Source organism: Dermochelys coriacea, chromosome 3 (assembly GCF_009764565.3).
Source record: "Dermochelys coriacea isolate rDerCor1 chromosome 3, rDerCor1.pri.v4, whole genome shotgun sequence".
Taxonomy (NCBI): domain Eukaryota; kingdom Metazoa; phylum Chordata; order Testudines; family Dermochelyidae; genus Dermochelys; species Dermochelys coriacea.
The window spans coordinates 2,646,908-2,661,253 of NC_050070.1; the positions used below are offsets into that span (position 1 = coordinate 2,646,908).

Sequence of the window (14,346 nt, forward strand, 5' to 3'; positions counted from 1 at the left end):
GTGAGATTATGCACTGTAATGAAATAAACATGATGGATATGAAATGTTGCCCACCGAGAAAACTAGTATACAATGTTTGGATCCTTAATTCTGGGCCACTAGAACTGAAACAGGGAGACCCATATGGGTGTTTTTCCCCTCCTAATGCTGCTTTTTCCCCTATGCAATTTACATTTCATACTATTCTAAGTTTGCAGGCAGAAAAGTTGGGTGGATAGGGCATGAGACAAGGAGTCAATTGACCTGGCTTCTATTCCCAAAGCTACCATATATTAAGCATGTGAGCTCAGGTAGGTCACTTATCTTTTCTGTAAAACAGATATGATACTTATCCTCTATGGTAAATAATTTTGAGAGCTACATATAAAAAAAACACTCTGCAAGAATTAAGTACTGATAAGAACCTTCCATCTTCCAGTCTCCCACTGCTCCTATACAGAAGCTACTACTCAAACTGTAAGCTGATTCAACATTCCAGACCAGATACATCTTTCATCTTTTAATTTGTAGTGAATAAACTTTACTATAAAAGTTTACTTCTACAAGGCTAATTTTGTTAAATTAGCTTGTACCTCCCCACCCCCAGCTCCATTTGGGATAGGGATGAGAGGGGAAATCTGGGGCAGAAGACAGTACACAGGAGGTTCAGCCAGTACATATGCACTCCAGAATTATACATTAACACATTAAGTGCTATAGTTATAGAGATAAGACAGTTTAGTAGTTAATCATCATTCATTTCTATTACAGTAGCTCGCAGAGTCCCCAAACTGATCTGGGTTCCATCGTGCTGGGTGTTGTACAAACATACAGGAAGAGACAGCTTCCCAAAAATCTTGCAGTATAAGTTAAGGTAACACACAGATGGAATACAAAATGGAGAGCCAATGAGAATTATTATTGAACTTTTATACTGCTCTAGTGCCTACAGGCCTCAATTGAAATGGGAGCCCCATTTGGTTAGGTACTATGCTAACACATAGTGAGAGACAGTCCCTGCTCTAGAGAACTTACTGTCTGTATAGATAAGACAATGGCCGGGAGGGGAAACAGAGGCACAGATACATGAAGTGACTTGCCCCACTCACATAGCAGGCTAGTAATAGAGCCAGAAATTTAATCCAGGTCTCCCAACTTCAAGTCCAAAGACCTATATCTTAAGGACAGAAAGGACCACTAGATTATAGTCCAACTTTCTATATAACACTAGCCATAGAATTTCATCCAGTTACTCCTGCATTGAGCCCAATGATCTGAGTTCTGTCACAAATGTAGCCATGTTTCAGAGTAGCAGCAGTGGATGTAGCCATGGATTCTGCAGTCTGCAGATTCAGTTTATGAAACTGGACAGGTTTTCTGCAGAGATTTTGGAAACAAATTTTGTTTGTAAAATGGCTATTACACCTTACATCTCTAACTACCCTTTTGGCTTTACTAATGCTGTGGGCATATGCAATAGTTCTCATAAGTTTCACTTCTTATAAAGGGATGGTACCTTTGTTACCTACTAAACTACTAGCACCAAAGGACTCCTCTAGTCTTTCAATATATAATTCCCTGCAGAATTAGTCAGACTGATCCACATAGACAGCATGCTCAGGCCTTGTGTCGAGATCCAGAAAGATCTTCAGTTCAGAATAAAAAGCTTCACAACATTTCTGTGTCTGTCATCTTAACTGTTTAAGGAAGTGTTAACCTAGATTACTTTCCAGCTATCCCATTTTTGTCCTTCATTGTAGCACCTTTAGGCTTCCTTGGTGAGACACTACAGAGTGAGGCAAACGCAGAGCCAACTCTGAACTATCTTTATTAACAAGCAGGAAGAGCAACAGTATACAAGTACATCTCATTACTTGTCCAAAGTTTATAGGACACAACAACAATTGAAGCGCCTAAGCAACATCTATAAAGTATCATAACATCCTGAGGAAATTGAGGCCAACGCAGCACATCAACCCTTATCTAGCAACTGTACCAAGTGCAATGTCCAGCCAGAAAGAGTATGTATGCACACAGAAGCATCCACGATGTTGCCAAAGTGCTATAGTTTTTCATTTTTTGAAGCCAGTGTTTTATCCATGGCAGTTTCCACATCATTTTAGAGAACACTGGGGCCTTGCTCATAGCCACTGTTATTCATTATTTCTGTATGTCTACACTCATTCTCGTGTGTTAACTATTCCCCAACGTACCATGTTTATCAATTCTTTGGGCAGGTATCTTGTATGCATTTGTGAAGCTCCATGTATATTAGGCACTATGTAAAATAAATTTCTGCTTGCAGTCTTCTTCAGGAATATTGCTTTCAAAGTTTATCATTCCCATTAAATAGTTGTATATTGAATGTATTAGCTTCCGTTGACACATTTGCTAATTTCCATTGGTACTTATAACCACTTTCCCCCAACACTCATGCCTGAACTATGATAGTGTGTACTGGACTTATGTGCATCAGCTTGGAAGTTTATTTGGTAGCCTTCAAATACCCCAATTTCCCTCACTTAATAATATCTTCTGAAAATTTAACATGTTCCTTATCGCCTCCTCCAATTCATTAATGAAAAGGTTAAGAATGATAATTCTTCATTCAAAGAAGAGAGAATCAACATCCAATATAATAAGATCATTTCTCTATCTGAAAAATTTAAATAAATATATTCATTTGGGGTGAGGGGGGGAGAGTTGCTGTGAGGGTCCCAACTAAATAGCATTTATACTATGCTACAGAAGGACAAACTGCAAAGGACCGTTAAGGGTACTCAGTAATAGAAATGAGAAAAAGTACTCAGGAGTTCTGGGCTCTCAGCCCTCTGCTCATTCCTCTAAATGACTTGACTGTTCAGGTGAGTTATGGACATCCTGATATTTTGTTAGAGTGGCCAAATTTAAATCTTTGTTAGTTTAGATTAAGGTATACTAAACATTCTGAAACATTTAAAATCAAAACAGAGAAGCCGAACAAATTCCTCTTGTGCATATATGCCTCAATGATCTCAATGAGATTAAAGAAAACCAAGTTTCAAGAAAATTGGTTCAGAAGAGTTATATGTGAACAAGGTTTCTGGTTGAAACATGCCCCAAAATGGTTTTTGTTTCTAAATGTGTATATGTTTGCATAACGATAACATAGCTCCATGGAAAATTTCAACCCAGGGGGAATTTGTTTATTGGACTAATAGTCCACACTTTATTTAGAAATGGTTTATAACAGATAATTGATGTTATAAACATCTTACAGACATGAGTAGTATATGTTACAGATCTGCAGAAAGTGTTGTAGATGGCTATAAGCAACCTATTCACCTATTGGACTAAATTAACCATGACATCTATTAAACATTAGCTCTATTTATAAATGGAACCTTAATATAAAATATATGTCAGAGTAATGAATATGTATACATTCATTACACATAATCACTGCAAATTGGGATTTTTTTTTTCAGTTTATGCTTTTGAATACTGCTAGCTTTATTTTTTTTAATTAATTTCTCCTCCTTCGCTCTGTGTTTTTGCATCTGAGTTACATAGATAAGAGTGTTTTCAGTTTCCCTCCATAACGTTTTTTGCATTCAAAACAGGAGCACACAGAAAACTTGAGGTGAGCCATTTGATTAAAAATGCAGTTTAATTTGTGTATTTATTGGAATATCTGAGCATAGAGGCATCTTAAAAATTGATACTGTTTGTACTAACTGCCAAACTCTAGAATGTAGTTACAATTCAGAAAAAGCTGTGAATGTTAAAAAAATAAAAGTTATAAAGCATGTGTTAAACTTATTTCACGCAGAACAAGACAACCCTCCTTCAAAAATCACCAAAACAAAGAAGTGCACATAAATATACTGTCATGCAAATCAAGCTTTTGCTCACACATTTCAGGTTCACAAACAGTTCTAAACGTTAATTTGTAAGATACTAAGCATTCCCATGCTGTTAAATTGACATCTTCCACAAAATTCACAAGCAGATTAGGTTTCAAATTTGCATTGCACTCTAGTGCTAATGCAAACAGCATGCACAAAAAGGTAGATTCAACTAGTGAAAGCTTTAACACTAATTATACAGCTACTACTCTGCTTATAGACCTGTGCATGAAGGAAGCTGGTTGGTTTCTTAATTAAGGCTTAATTATGAAGCTGTGAATTAAGTTCAATTAAGCTCACATATAATAGTAGCTTTAGAACATTAGCAGTGAGTCTTACCTTCTGGAGTTGGATTGCAACCCAAAAAAAGGAGAGAGACACCCCTTTAAAAATGTAAGCAAAGCAATGATCTAATAATTAATATAAACCCACATCCCCATCCATAAAAGACCTTCAGAAGAAGTGCATCACTGTACCAACACACATTTTTGGAACAGACTTCAGTAGTACCCAAGCTTGTGGAGACTGAATGTAGGTATAAAAGAAGTAGGTGTGGGAAGAAGGTGCACCTGTCCTCATATTATTTTCAGCTCATTTTCAGAGAAGTTCCAATACCTCTATCAACTCTGGACACAGCTACCTGGTTGCTCTTTGATCTAGAAGCTAAGTGAAACCATGCAGACTGCTAACAGACTAATGGGGCCAGTGGTACTTTCCCTCAGTCCCTGCTTATTTCTATGGGGGGCAGTGTACTGTCAGCTGAGTAACTCATATGGGAACATACTGGCATAGCACAGAGTTCAACCATGGCTGAAGATGAAAGTGTAGTAATAAAAACTATGGCAGTTTTTCAGAGAGTTGCCTCAAGGTAGCAATTTGTGTTCTAGTAAGCGTCCTGTTGCACTGGCTGGACAGGAAAACCACAACATCTTAAGTTCAGAAGAAATGGCTAAAAGTAAATATACATTTGTTAAATAGAAAATATGGGTCAGTCAACCTTGATAGTGCCTCCAGTAATGAGCTGCCATTTACATTGGGTAGCACCTTTCATCTAAATGTATCCCAGAACACTTCATTGAGTGTTCATGGACTCCTCTTGGCCCAGAACCTTGCAAGAGAGGCACCATGCAAGAAGATGGCTAGCCTACGGTACAGTATATCTAGCAAGGAGACCTAAGAAGCTCACTAATCAAAGGATGGCTAACTAAGAGGAGGGAGGCATGGCAAGCAAGTCTCCTCCACTTGCAAGGAGAGGAAGATCTTCAAAGGAGTGGATCAGATTGATTCAGAGGGGACTCATTTTGGCCTAGGAGGGAAGGAAGTATAGCTTCTGTTAGGGGAAAGTCCAATTTATTTGGTTTCCATTTCATGGGAAACCAAAGATGAATAAATTTCTCATTATGGCTTAAGTTAGGGACACACATAGGGTTCAAAAAGCACATTCCACAAGTGACCTTTTGCCTTTCTGCCCCAGACAACTTGCTGGCTCAAAATTAGACACCAAGTTCGACAGGAAAGAGAATGATTGAGGAGTCATCGGATAGGTTCCTGTAGTGCTCATCATGACAGAATCTAAACACTATTGGTAATGGTGAACTATCCCATCTGCCTAAAGAGACGCTCAATACAATAGGTATAAGAGGAGCAGGTGTGGCGAGAGGATGCACCTGTCCAAAGATATTATTTTCAGCTCATGTTCAGAGAACCTCTGACACCACTTATTGGCGACCTTTCAGTTGCCAGCAAGAAGTTGCCATTATCCAGCAGTTGCTAATAAGCAGAAGGCAGGTTTGTGTCACTGCAACCAGGGAAGGAAGTGCTGTGATATGCCTTCCCTGGGTGCAGCCCTGCAAACCTGCCTACGGGCCAGGCAGCACAGCAGCAGGGAGTGAGGGCTGCACCCCAGGTACCGAGACTTTCTATGGTGAGTGGGAGAATGGGGGTTGTAGAGTTGCATCATACCTCTCCCTGTGCTCTCTGGGGGTCAGCATGTCCCAGCACTTCCTTCCCTATATGCAGCCCCCTGGCATGGAGCAGCCTAGAGAGCGAAAGGAAATGTACCATGTCCCTGTGTACAGGCAGGTTCGCAGGGCAGCAACCAGGGAAGGCACACCCCAGCATATCATTCCCTGCCTGCAGCTGGGACCTTTCTTCCAAAACATGTTAATAAGCTGCACACCATTCCCAATATCCAAAATCCCATTAATGTTAAAGTCAGTGGGACAGGATTGGTTCCTGACAAAATGCTGCTATTGACTGGAAATTGCCTATATCCAGATTGCTATTAAGCAGAATCTATTGCATCTAGGATTTCTCTTCCCACCAAGAAGACAGCATACTCTGTTTTGTACAACAACAAATGACGACAACTGCACATGGCTTTCTTGTGAGAGGATAGCAAAAACTGTTAGTACAGAGTTGTATGCAGTGTTGTAGCTGTGCTGGTCCCAGGATATTAGAGACACAAGATGGATGAGGTAATGTCTTCTACTGGACCGACTTCGGTTTGGCGAGCGAGATAAGCTTCCAAATTTACGGAGAGCTCTTCTTCAGGTCTGCCTGAACAAACAGAGTTCTCAGATAAGACAACAGTGCTGGGAAAAATTTCACAAATTATTGTGCCAAATACTTCTATGTATTTAGTTCACTCTGCATGGATTCCAGGTCCCTCTGAATAGGGAAGTCTTCTCTGACCTAAGAAAGAATTTTTATATGGAAATGACCCAGTCACCTAGTCTACATTTCACCTATATACTTTGTGGGGAATAGTAAATGTCCATTACATTAGGTACACCACCACAATTTTTATATACTTGTCCTTTTCATAGAATCATAGGAGATTAGGGTTGGAAGGGACCTCAGGAGGTCATCTAGTCCAACCCCCTGCTCAAAACAGGACCAAACCCAATTAAATCATCCCAGCCATGGCTTTGGTAAGCTGGGTCTTAAAAACCTCTAAGGATGGAGATTCCACCACCTCCCTAGGTAACCCATTCCAGTGCTTCACCACCCTCCTAGTGAAATAGTTTTTCCGAATATCCAACCTAGACCTCCCCCACTGCAACTTGAGACCATTGCTGCTTGTTCTGTCATCTGCCACCACTAAGACCAGCTGAGCTCCATCCTTTGGAACCCCCCTTTAGGTAGTTGAAGGCTGCTATCAAATCCCCCCTCACTCTTCTCTTCTGCAGACTAAATAAGCCCAGTTCCCTCAGCCTCTCCTCATAAGTCATGTGCCCCAGCCCCTAATCATTTTCATTGTCCTCTGCTGGACTCTCTCCAATTTGTCCACATGCTTTCTGTAGTGGGGGGCGGGGGGGGACCAAAACTGGATGCAATACTGCAGATGTGGCCTCACCAGTGCTGAATACAGGGGAATAATCACTTCACTTGATCCACTGGCAATGCTCCTACTAATGCAGCCCAATATGCTGTTAGCCTTCTTGGCAACAAGGGCACACTGCTGACTCATCTCCAGCTTCTCATCAACTGTAATCATTTAGCAAGCATTGATTTTTCACCCCTCTGTACTTATGTGGAGCGGATATAAATATTTTAAGTTTTAGCTCTACATACGCATATACACCCACCCCCCCAAATACTTTAGCAGCTTTTACTACAAATTTACCAAAAAGTCAAAATAAAACCATCAGCTAACCCACAAGCCACACCCAACTACACTTTTCTCCTCATAAACATAAGCCCTCATGAAGCTTCTTCTTACCCAATGGCTTAAGTGAATAAACAGGCTTTGTGATTTGCCCTGAAGATCAACAAGCCTGAGCTACTGCAGTCCAATTAAGGGAGTGGGAGGAAGAGTAGCTTCCAAAGCCAAGTATCACTGCATTTTAAATTGCTGGACCCATCTTTCAAAGAAAGGGAATTTAATACTGTTTGCTTATTGAAGATGACCACAAAATAAAAACTGCATGTGGTAATTCCGGTCCTGCTGAGCCCAGACTTTGGAATTTCCACTGAATAAAAAGGGGGAGAAAAGCCAGGGATAGCTGCCAGGGGGTATAGTGAAAATTTGGTGATATGTCTCTTGTCCAGTTAAGTCTTCACCTTATTATATGAGCCAGACTATTTTTATCCTAATTGGTACAAGTACTAAGAAATGCTCAAGGAACAGAACACAATAGGTGATACTAGATCATACTTTGCTAGCACTGGTTTGATGTGTTTGCCCTTTAACTAACAAAGGCGCACACAAAAAATTCCAGCTTATGGAACAGCTGTGAACAGTCCAAACAAAACTGAAGTGCTCTCCAAAAACCTAAGGTATGCCAGAGCTTTTCATTTTGTGATCTAGGAGATGAACAAAGCATAGAAATGGATCTCTTGCAGCAAGTAAAACTTGGATATTATTTCAAATCTCTTAACAGAGCCAAGGAAAACCTTTGTCCTTGTGAAAAAAGCAGCAAAAAGGAGCAAGAAAGAACAACTCCCACATTGCTATTGGAGCCGATTTCCACTAGAAAGACAACCTGAAAGGCAGGTAACAGACAGAGCAGTGGATCAATTAATAGGGTACATGCTCTTTAGAAGATTCAAACTCCACAAAGGAGTTAAACAAAAGGAAAGACTACAGGAAGGGGATAGGAACCCACCTGACATGCTTCTATACGACGACTCCTCTATAAGTAGATGAATGCACTTAGTGTACAAATAAGTCACATTTGAGGCCACTAAGTTGCAGGCATCAGTGCTGGGAAGAGAATGCCTCATTTTGATGCATGTAAAAGCTGATACAAATCACTGTTCTATACCACTAGTGGGGCTAGAGTGACCAGCTTCTTCAATTTTCATAAACGTTAGCAGCAAGCCCTAAAAGGCAAAATTAAAAAGACCTGGGTTTGTGCACAACAGACGAAACCAAATATTTTAATAATCATATTGCTCCAAGGGTGTGCAGATAACCTTCAAAAACAGAACACGTGCTATCCTTATTTCTAGCAATCAGGCTCAATAAGGAAAACTCAACTAACATGATTGAACTGGACAGCAAGCCGTAAAAAGAAAAGAACTGGACTCAGATGAGGGACGAGAAGAGAAAAAAATGTTATGGGAGCACATAAAAGAAGCATATGCTTCAGCTGAGGAACAGAAATTTTTTTTTTTTTTTTACCTTGTCATATATTATAGGTCAGACAAAGAAAGAATCCTTAGTTAGGCAGAATATGGCTTTGATCTGAAAGTCTCAGGTTCAAAACTAGAGTCTGAATCTCAAAGCAAAAAAATGGTGGTGCAAAAAAATTCTAAAACATAATCCTAAAGTGAGGAGTAGGGATAGTGGCTACATTTCTTTTGGACAACTAAACCCTACATCCCCGTGGGCTTAACCACGAGGCAACTTTGGAAATGCAGCCAAAAGTCTCAACTCCATATACACGGGCATTTACCTTTTGGATGTCATCTATATAATTTGAAGATGCTACAAGCTATCTGTATTCAAGAGGTTCCAGTTTTAATAATGGATATTTTATACCAAAAGTCACAACAGTTAGACATGCCTATATGTAAAGAAGTCAAAATGAACATCTTTCACTGAGCCCAATTGAAACATTACATATTACAGCTGTTAGTTGCAATGAACATTGTGAAGCGACTCCAATTTCAACAGGAGTCATTTAAGGAGATTTATCCAACTCAGAGATCATCTATAATGAAGATTAAAAGTCTACTGACCATGACTAAGGGCTTGTCTACACTGCCACTTACAGCACTGAACTTTCCTTGCTCAGGGGTGTGAAAAAACACCCCCACCCCTCGAGTGATGCAAGTTTCAGTGCTGTAAAGCGGTAGCGTATTCCCTTTGTGGAGGTGGTTTAAGCAGCACTTTAACGTCAGCTGAGTAGCCATACCCTACAAAAGCAAGTGGGATTACACTTCCACTTATTTAATTAGCCTCTACTTTTTCCAATTTATTCTCTCCGAATACCTACAAAATACTTACAGGTGATGGGAGATGCTCTAGTTCCAGGTTTCTTCCTTCACCTTGGATGATGCATAAATGAAATCTTTACACTGCTTCCATCCTTCCTTTTCCCAAAAGACATTACTGGCACTGATGGTGCAGTTGCAGCCACTGACTAGTGAAATATTTACACAGGATCTCAGTACTGCATCTATGGTTTGAAAATGCTTGTCCCTAGGAGCTATTAGAAATGAACAGCAAATTCCCCTATGTTGTTGCAAAAGTTTGTGGCCAGGTATTTTAAAATTTTGCACTCCTAGCAGTCTCTGCCGGAGGATGTACACAGCCTGAAAAAGCAGAGAATGAGAGGTTAACTGAGCATGCCATGGCTTGTCTTGATTATGGAAGAGATAGCATTGGAAAGCCTCACCATTGTCTGCATTACCAGACTGGTGTAAGAATGAAACCCCATTTCCAGTTTTGTTGCTAACACACACACACTTACTTCAATTTTAGAACTACCTTAAACATATTTATCAGAGGACTGGAATATAGGTCCCCTCGTTATTCTCAATCTAGGGATGAATAAGCATGAAAACTACCAAAATACCATCTCGCTCTTAACTTTGGCCTACCAGCTTACAAATGAGGCACTAGTGGGTAAAACATTATACTAATGCCCATGCTGTGGTTAAGTACCAGGCATCAGTCACCACTGCTGTCAATTAAGCACCAAATTCAGTTTTGACACTCTGTTGGTAAGAAGTGTCAATTAAACATTTCTTGACTATTCCATTTTGTGTTTGCCTTGCAGCACTAATCATCTAACACTATCTCCACAATTCTGCCAATATCCTCACTAACATACACAAATGTATGCAGGCTTTTTATATGACCTCTATTACAATAGTATCAAAGTACTTCACAAACATTAAATTTATCTTCACCACACCCTGAGGATCTATCATTCAATTTTATAAATGGATACCAGGCAGAGAGAGACCAATCCTTTGACCAAGGTCATTCAGGAAGTTTCTGTCAATGCTGGGAACTGAACTGAGTACTTCTGAGTCCCAAATCCAGTGCTTGAGCCAGAAGATTAATGTATAAATTATTTTCTTAAACAATATGATTCTTTAGCTATTAGTTGGCTGCCCTCCTCTGAGTAATATATTTTAACAGAATGTTGGCAATTCATGCCTTTATCCAACTTTGATTCCTTCCAAGCCTGTACATTTAAATTTGCAGTTCTGCAAATTAAAAGGGAAAAGTCATACTGATTTTCTGGTAATAAAAACAAAGGAGGAGTATGAGCATTCCAGGATTATCTGCTTTATCTCCTTGAGCACTTAAATATTTGATATTTCAAAACAGCCAAATTTCTTCACTTACACACATGAAAAATATTCCCTTTTCTTCTGCTTTGCTTTCACAAAAATCAAGAGTAAGAGCTATTTTACATCAACCACTGGATGTTTAATATTATGTCAGACACTGAAGAAAGCCTGAAGCCAAATCGTATTAATGGTTTTAAGACAGGTCTTGGTGCAGTTGGATGACTCAGGATCTTTAAAAAAAAAAAAGGGGGGGGGAAGCTCCTGCACACTTCAAGCTATTTTCACAGAAAACCCCCACACAAAGAGAAAACTCACTGTGTGCCTTATGAACTAGAAGAGCAAAATACGTGCTTTCAAAACTGAGCAGCATTTTTGAATGTAGCAGCATTTTGGGTGGTGTGTCAAATCCATAATCCAACTAGGGCTGTTGATTAATTGCAGTTAATTCACACGATTAACTCAAAAAAATTAATCATGATTAAAAAATTTGCGATTAATCAGTTTTAATTGCACTGTTAAACAATAGAATACCAATTGAAATTTATTAAATATTTGGATGTTCTTCTACATTTTCATATAGTATTCTGTGTTGAAATAAAAAAATATACACTGATTTCAATTACAAATATTTGCACTGTAAAATGATAAATAGTATTTTTCAATTCACCTCATACAAGTACTGCAGTTCAATCTCTTCGTTGTGACAATGCAACTTACAAATGTAGATTTTTGTGTTACATAACTGCACTCTAACAAAACAATGTAAGCCTTTAGAGCCTACAAGTCCACTCAGTTCTACTTCTTGTTCAGCCAATCGCTAAAACAAACAAGTTTGTTTACATTTACGCGAGATACTGCTGCCCACTGCTTATTTACAATGTCACCAGAAAGCGAGAACAGGCATTCGCATGCCACTGTTGTAGCTCGTGTCACAAGATATTTACACACCAGATGCGCTAAAAATTCATATGCCCTTCATGCTTCAGCCGTCATTCCAGAGGACATGCTTCCATGCTGATGATGCTCGTTAAAAAAATGCGTTAATTACATTTGTGACTGAATTCCTCGAGGGAGAATTGAATGTCCCCTCTCCTCTTTTACCCGAATTCTGCCATATAGTTCATGTTATAGCAGTCTTGGATGGTGACCCAGCACAGGTTCATTTTAAGAACACTTTCATAGCAGATTTAACAAAGCGCAAAGAAGGTACCAATGTGAGATTTCTAAAGATAGCTCCAGAACTCGACCCAAGGTTTAAGAATCTGAATGCTTTCCAAAATCTGAGAGGGATGAGGTGTGGAGCATTCTTTCAGAAGTCTTAAAAGAGCAGCACTCCAATGCGGAAACTACAGAACCCAAACCACCAAAGACAAAACCAACCTTCTCCTGGTGGCATCCGACTCAGATAATGAAAATGAACATGCGTCAGTCTGCACTGCTTTGGATTGTTATCGAGCAGAACCCGTCACCAGCATGGATGCATGTCCCCTGAAATGGTGGTTGAAGCATGAAGGGACATATGAATCTTCAGTGCATCTGGCACAAATATCTTGCAATGCCAGCTACAACAGTGCTATGAGAACGCCTGTTCTCACTTTCAGGTGACGCTGTGAACAAGAAGAGGGAATCACTATCTTCTGCAAATGTAAACAAACTAGCTTGAGTGACTGGCTTAACAAGAAGTAGGACTGAGTGGACTTGCACGCTCTAAAATTTTACATTGTTTTATTTTTGAATGCATTTTTGGTACAAAATTCTATATTTGTAAGTTCAACTTTCATGATAAACAGATTGCACTACAGTACTTTTATTAGGTGAATGGAAAAACGCTGTTTCTTTTGTTTTTATACAGTGCAAATACATGTAACCAAAAATAAATATAAAGTAAGCACTGTACACTTTATATTTGAAAATGTAGAATATTTGAAAATATATTTGAAAATGTAGAAAACATCCAAAAATATTGAAATAAATGGTATTCATTATTGTTTAACACTACGAATAATTGCGATTAATTCTTTTAATTGCTAGCCAGGCCTAATCCCAACTATACTTATAAAATAATGGGGTGTAAATTAACTATTACCACTCAAGAGAGATCTTGGAGTCATTGTGGATAGTTCTCTGAAAACATCGACTCAATGTGCAGCGGCAGTCAAAAAAGCAAACAGAACATTGGGAATCATTAAGAAAGGGATAGATATTAAGACATAAAATATCATATTGCCTCTATATAAATCCATGGTATGCCCACATCTTGAATACTGCGTGCAGATGTGGTTTCCCCATCTCAAAAAAGATACATTAGAATTGGAAAAGGTTCAGAAAAGGGCAACAAAAATTGATTAGGGGTATGGTACAGCTGCCATATGAGGACAGATTAGTAATACTGGGACTTTTCATCTTGGAAAAGAGAAGACTAAGGGGAGATATGATAGAGGTTTATAAAATCATGACTGGTTGTGAGAAAGTAAATAAGGAAGCGTTTACTCCCTCTCATAACACAAGCACTAGGAGTCACCAAATGAAATTGACAACAGATTTAAAACAAACAAAAGGAAGTATTTTTTCCACACAACACACAGTCAACCTGTGGAATTCATTGCCAGAGGATGTTGTGAAGGCCAAGACTAATAGGGTTCAAAAAAGAACTATGTAAGTTCATGGAGGATGGGTCCATTAATGGCTATTAGCCAGGATGGGCAGGGATGGTGTCCCTAGCCTCCGTTTGCCAGAAGCTGGGAACGGGAGACAGGGAATGGATCACTTGATGCTTATCTGTTCTGTTCATTCCCTCAGGGGCACCTGGCATTGGCCACTATCAGAAGACAGGATACTGGGCTAGACGGACCTTTGGGCTGACCCAGTATGCCGTTCTTATGTTCATTCCAAGGTGAAATTAGCTAGTTTCAAAAATTTTTTTTTTAACCTGTTTGCTATATTTATCAAGGTAAATCAACTCCAAGAATAAGGAGGGCTTCTTATGAAAATTCCCTTTCCTAATGCACAGAATGAAATCCATGCTCTATACTGCTCTTCCACCAGCCAGGGTCTTGAAATCCAGTTCTTCTCCCCAAAGGTGGGTCTTGCAAATTAATATGCTACCATGCCATCAGATGTGTTTCTATGGGGAAGGGGGGAATGACAGCTGTATTAAGACTAATGTTCCCTCTAATTTTTTCCATCCATGTGCAGAATAAATTTTGTTATGTGCATTGAGATAATG

General features: G+C 39.3%; 1 protein-coding gene across 14 annotated transcripts in view; it reads right to left on the bottom strand.

The window, feature by feature from the left end:
• Positions 1–14,346, bottom strand: part of ASXL2 (ASXL transcriptional regulator 2) — a 236,576-nt gene that overhangs the window by 135,113 nt on the left and 87,117 nt on the right. The window contains exon 4 of one of the 14 annotated variants that reach the window (XM_043509998.1): positions 4,206–4,249. The exons of the other annotated variants lie outside the window; for them this stretch is intronic. The gene's annotated coding sequence lies outside the window, so the exon portion shown is untranslated. The remainder of the gene's footprint in view (positions 1–4,205; positions 4,250–14,346) is intronic. 14 annotated transcript variants of the gene reach the window in all.